The sequence below is a fragment of the Eulemur rufifrons genome, unplaced genomic scaffold (genome assembly GCF_041146395.1).
Source record: "Eulemur rufifrons isolate Redbay unplaced genomic scaffold, OSU_ERuf_1 scaffold_354, whole genome shotgun sequence".
In the NCBI taxonomy this organism is placed as follows: Eukaryota; Metazoa; Chordata; class Mammalia; order Primates; family Lemuridae; genus Eulemur; species Eulemur rufifrons.
Window position 1 is genome coordinate 11,305 of NW_027183136.1, and position 6,196 is coordinate 17,500.

At 56.6% G+C, this 6,196-nt stretch overlaps 1 pseudogene; it reads left to right on the forward strand.

Moving 5' to 3' along the window:
- Positions 1 to 4,839: 4,839 nt before the first annotated feature.
- Positions 4,840 to 4,931, forward strand: LOC138380310 (small nucleolar RNA U13; annotated as a pseudogene).
- Positions 4,932 to 6,196: the final 1,265 nt, after the last annotated feature.

A 6,196-nucleotide genomic window follows, 5' to 3' on the forward strand; every position in this document is an offset into this window, starting at 1 on the left:
GACTGCTGTGGCATTCCGACATTTAGTGTCTTCAGGACATTCTATATTTCTGCTATCCCACTAGAATATATCTCCTCGATCACTACTGTGTGGCCACATCCCAGCTGTTTCGTGAGCCACCCTCAATGTTCGTGACGATGTAGTGTGGGGACTCCCTCCGTCTGGTGCCTTAAACTCGCACATTTGGGGTTTTGTATCAGGATAGCAAAGCGATCACCTTTAAATAACCTGGCTGGCCATGGTGGCTCATGCCCGTGATCCCCGCAACTTGGGAGGCAGAGACGGGAGCGTGACTTGAGCCCAGCAGCTGGAGACCAGCCTGGGTAACACGATGAGACCTCATCTCTACCAACAAAAAAAAAAAGAAAAATTATGGCGGGTGTGGCAGCATTTGCCTATAGTCCCAGCTACTCAGAAGGCTGAGGCAGAGAGGATCACTTAAGCCCTGGATTTGGAGCTTGCTGTGAGCTACAATCAGGCCAAGGCGGCCTGGGAGAGGACAGAGTGAAAGAAATCCTGTCTCAAAAAAAAAAAGAAAAGAAAAGAAAAGAAAAGAAAGAAAACAAGACCGATAACACAACACAACTTAGAAGACTTGGTGTTACCGAAAGCTCGGCCACTTGCCCACGAGGCCGAATAACGAGGACAAGCTGTTTGAGGAGGAAGGAAAGAGAGAGTCTATTTTGCCGGTAAAGGAGAAAATAGGGTAGACCTTCCCATCTCAAGCCTCCGAATTTCCCCGAACATAGGGCTAGGCAGAAATACAGAGCTTTTAATGAGGGGGGGAGGGGTTCTCAGCTTTAGCGTTGATTGTGGTTAATTATTTCAATCGTCCAGGCTCTGCCAAAAACAAAGCCTGTGAACTCTGCCGGCCGCCCACCTGGGGGGGGGGCGGGGCAGGGGACCACTTGGGAGTTTTAAGAAAAGATTTAACCTGCCTTGGGGACATAGGCCAGACTACAAGCTCCCAAAAGTGGTGGTGGCGGTGGTGGTGGTGGTGGGGAGCGTAAAACGACAGAACGTCTTTCTGTCCTTTATTGGTTTCTCCTTTTTCCCCCCTAGGTGCCAAAAGACCTGAGACTGATGCCGAAAAGAAATAGGTACAGGCGCCCACGTGCACACACAAAGATATACGATCGAATACATCGTGTTGACAGTCGGGGAAACTGGAAGATGATGGGGAAGTATCACGAGCAACTTTGTATTTCTTCCAGGACAGGAAAATGGACACGAAGAGAAAAATTCATCGTTCTCGGCGTAGGATAAAAAGCCACATCTTGTTACTTAATATAATTCATTCTGTGATTTAAGTTTTTATACGATATGATATTCGATAAGCCTAAAACACAAGATAAAAGAGAAACAAACAAAAGGGAAAAAATAAAAATAAAAAAGACGACGGGCAGAGGCCTACGGTCCCGGGAGGAGGCAGAGAGCGGGAGGAGGGGCGCCTCCCGCAGACAACAGGGCGGGTGGGCGGAGACCCGCTAGAGGCTAGGGCTGCCCCGGGCGGGCCCAGAGCTGCGGGCCCGGGAAGAAGAGGGTGGGACCGTCCGGACCGTGCTCTCCTCCCCGCCCTCCACACCTCCCGGGAGTCAGCTCTTAAACTCCCAACGTCACCTGACTTTCCGGATCCCGAGGTCTGATCAAAGTGGCCGCTAGGTGACACCCAGCAACCGCTGCCGGTGTCATCCTGAAAAGAACGGACCCTATGACTGACGGGGGTGGGGCGCACAGTGGGTGGCCCGGCCAGCTCCCCTTCCTCCTCGGAGCGGATCGGATCATCTGGAACTTTATCCAGAGAGGAGAGAGTGCCCCTGGGTGTGTGCTAGAAGCCGGAGGGTTGGGGCAGGGACCTACCCAAGAGAGAAGTAGAGTACAGGGAGTTTCAGAGTTGACCCACTCACCATCTCGCCCTGGTCAATACAAGAGTGGCAATATCTGTCACCGTGGAATGAACACTTGGTACCGAAGACCTTTGTCTATGCTGGCCCCCGTATGCCTAGGGGGGGCATGTGGCCAGAATCTGACATCCTAAACGTCTTCGTAGAAAGAATTTGGGGGTGGGGGTGGGGGAGAGAGACAGAAAAAGAAAAGAGAGGGGGAAAGAAATGGCTGCCACAAAACTATCAGAACAGAGAAGCGACCGATAGGGCCTATCTGGTTAAGTTCTTTCCCTACCCAGAGAACGACTTGACGTAGCTGATGTCACTGCAGTCAGGCCACGTTCCGGTGGACACAGAGAGTCAGGGATAGAATTTCACGCTCGGCACTGTCTCTCGGGACAGCGGGAAGGTGGAGGGTGGCTGAGGGTTCTATGCTCCTTTATCACACACCGTCAGGTAGGTCAGGTAAAATTGAGGACAGATTTCCAGTGTTTCGAGAAAGGAAGAGCACTCGTGCAGGCCATCTATCTGTACGTGGGAGAGTGTCCCCGAAAAGTGGCTTTAAGTGCCGGGATGTGCCTAGGCCAAGAAGGTACACGATCCTGAGTGAGAATGGTCCGTCCCATCGAGTCAGTCGGTAGGAGGCCACCGGGTCGAGACGGAACTGCCCCCCCACCCGCCCCCGCCCCCCAGAGCAGACAGACTCAGAATGGAGTCACTCGGTGCCAGTGCCCTGCCCGGGTGCCCCATCATTCAACCGAACTGGGAAACAGGTGGGCTTTCCGACCCTCGGGAGGGAGCTTCACCGGCGGGCGGACAGATCAGAAGGGGCCCGGCTCCCTTGAGCGGGCAGGCTGGGGACGGTCGGTGGGGTCTCTTGACAGGAGGCACCACGGAACCCTTGAGGCAATGTCGGGGGCACCTATGTTGCGGTCCAAAGCTAGCGTCTGAGAAGTCGTCCCGAAAGCATGATGGCGTCAACAAGTCCCCTCCGTTCAAGAAACGAGATTCATTTCTAGAGGAGGGCCACCCCCGCGGGAGGACCGTAGGCTTCCTGTGGACATTCTCTTCAAAAGGCAATTCACTCAGCGGAGTGAAAATCGGAAAAATCGCTGTCCTCTGACGCAGCTGCAGAGAAAAGATGGCACCAAAATCAATGAAACACACACACACACACACACACACACACACAAACACACCTCCTCCCATCTGAACGAGCACTCCGGACGGTCACATAGGGAGAGCGACGGGCTCTCTTCCCCCCCTGTGGTTTTCTACCTTTCGTTGCGGTTTTTTCCCTCAGTGGATAGAGGAGGAGACACAGGGGGCTCAGCCGGCATGCGAGTGGGTTTATCATCCTCTGTGAGTATCAACACGCGACACCACCTAAGTGAAGGAACACACCGGTGTTTCATGTGATGTGGCTCAATGCCTGGCAGATACGAGCCTTTGCAGGCCTCCTCGTGATCGACAGGACGTCGCCTTGGACACGGACACATCTTGTCCCTCCCTCCCGAGGCGATAGGCGGTTCCGTACCTCCTCGGGGCCAGGGCACAGTCTGCCTAGGCACCTACAACACGTGTGGCAACAGCCTCGATGGCTCTGCCATGAGAACGAACTCCCGTGGCACGGGGGTGGGATGGGGGGGGGTCGGGTGCTGAAGAATTCAGCTGAGTGAAGGAATGCCACGGGATTCAGAGTGCCATCGGTGGGCTGAGAGGCGAGCAGGGCGGGCTTTGAAAGGGTAACATTCTCCCTGCCTTCCGTCTGGCTGTGAATACAGAACGTACACGCCAGGCGGGGTGGCTCACGCCTGTAATCCTAGCACTCTGGGAGGTAGAGGCGGGTGGATCGCTCAAGGTCGGGAGTTCGAGACCAGCCTGAGCAAGAGCGAGACCCCCATCTCTACTAAAAATAGAAAGAAACTATATATCTAAAAATATATACAGAAACAGTATCTAAAAATATATACAGAAAAATATTAGCCGGGCACGGTGGCGCATGCCTGTAGTCCCAGGTACTCGGGAGGCTGGGGCAGTAGGATCGCTTGAGCCCAGGAGTTTGAGGTTGCTGTGAGCTAGGCTGACGCCACGGCACTCTAGTCTGGGCAACAGAGTGAGACTCTGTTTCAAAAAAAAAAAAAAAAGAAAAAAGAAAAAATATATATATATACACACACACACACACACACACACACACGTATATCCAATTAGCTGGGCATGCTGGCACATGCCTGTAATCCCAAGTACTCGGGAGGCTGAGGCAGTCTGATCGCTTGAGCCCAGGAGTTTGAGATTGCTGTGAGCTAGGCTGACGCCATGGCACTCTAGCCAGGGCAACAGAACGAGAGACTCTGTCAGAAAGAAAAGAAGAGCGAGAGCGAGAGAGCGAGGGAAAGAAAGAAAGGAAGGGAGAGAAAGGAAAGAGAAGGAAGGGGGGGGGAGAGAGAGAGAGAGAGAGAGAGAGAGAGAGAGAGGGAGAAAACTATTAAAAAATTCTCGGGACCAGATCCATCGGTCGGTACTCAGAAGCGTGACGATCGGGTGTTCCCGAGCACGTGTGAGATGTGTCTTCTCCCTGACGCCGCGTTTCCTCCACACACACATCACCCATCTGCCGTGGAAAAAAAGCAACAAAAAGAGAGAAAGAGATTAAGAAGGGAAAATGGAAACAGGGCAAAAGAGGAAGAAAGAAAGAAATTTCGAAAAAAAGAGACCAAAGTCACAGCGAGAAGGAAGAATACTGAGCCCAGAGCGACACCTAGTGACCACACCGTCATAAGCACCCTAGGGCCCCAATTCGCCAGAGACATCTGGTGGACCCCAGGGCAACATGTGGTCGACCCGGGGCCATGGCGTCTGCAGCCGATTCCCAGGCGGGCACACGAGCCCGGGGAAACTCATTCTCAGCGCGGGGAGGAGGGGAGGGGAAATAATAGCAAAGTCACACCAGATCCCTTTCTAGTTCATAAACGTGTTGATTGCGTGTTCACGCGCACGTGTGAGAAGGGCCTCCTGGTGTGTCGGCACGTCACCCGCGTGACGTGAAACCATGAATCCGGGGGGGGGGGAGCGGAAAGGCGGGCAGGAAAAGGCAAAGAGAGAATAGATAAAATGAAAGGACCAAAAAGAAAGTCACACAGCAGGGTAGGGGAGTGAGAGCAAGTCGAGAGACTGCAGACAGAAACTCCGAGAGGAGAGGAATGCTCCGGAGCGCCCCCTCGCCCCGCGCGAGAAGAATACCGATCGCAGGGTGACCCCTAGGGGCAGCGAGGCCAGAGAGACCAAATCCGTCCCGAATGACAACCACAGACCAGACATCTGGTCAACCACCCAAGGACCAGACATCTGGTCAACCAGCGAACCCATGCGGAGGCCGCATGCAGCAGCGACATCTGCACGACCACTCAGGGTGCTCCCTGCCGGGAGGGTGTGTCTCTATGTGTGTGTGTCCGGGGGGGGGGGAGATTGCGATGAAAGTCACGCCAGGTCCCGGGATAGTTCGTGAGCGTGATAATTGCGTGTGTGTGGAGAAAAAAGGGGGCGGGGCGATAGGGAGTAAAGAAAGGAGGAGCGGGCGAGCGGAGGGGTGGGGAAGGAGAGGGAGTCGAGAAGCCCGCAACCGCAGCGCCCCCTGGCGGTGATCCCCCCTCCATAGCATCGATGGGGCCAGCCCCGCAGAGACTAAGTGCGACGGGACATCTGGTCAACCCCAAGGACCATGGGATCCCGGCACGAAACCGGCGGAGGACGAGGAGGAGGAGGAGGAGGAGGAGAGGAGGAGGAGGAGGAGGAGGAGGAGGAGGAGGAGGAGGAGGAGGAGGAGGAGGAGGAGGAGGGCTAGGCGGCGGCGGCGGCGTGCTAGGCGGCGGCGGCGGGCTAGGCGGCGGCGGGCTAGGCGGCGGTCTAGGCGGCGGAGGCAGGCTAGGCGGCGGCGGGCTAGGCGGCGTAGGAGGCGAGCTAGGCGTCGGCGGGCTAGGCGTCGGCGGGCTAGGCGGCGGCGGCGGCGGGCTAGGAGGCGGCGGCGGGCTAGGCGGCGGCGGAGGCGGGCTAGGCGTCGGCGGGCTAGGCGTCGGCGGGCTAGGCGGCGGCGGCGGCGGCGGCGGGCTAGGCGGCGGAGGCGGGCTAGGCGGCGGCGGGCTAGGCGGCGTAGGAGGCGAGCTAGGCGTCGGCGGCCTAGGCGGCGGCGGGGGCGGGCTAGGCGGCGGCGGCGGGCTAGGCGGCGGCGGAGGCGGGCTAGGCGTCGGCGGGCTAGGCGTCGGCGGGCTAGGCGGCGTAGGAGGCGAGCTAGGCGTCGGCGGGCTAGGCGT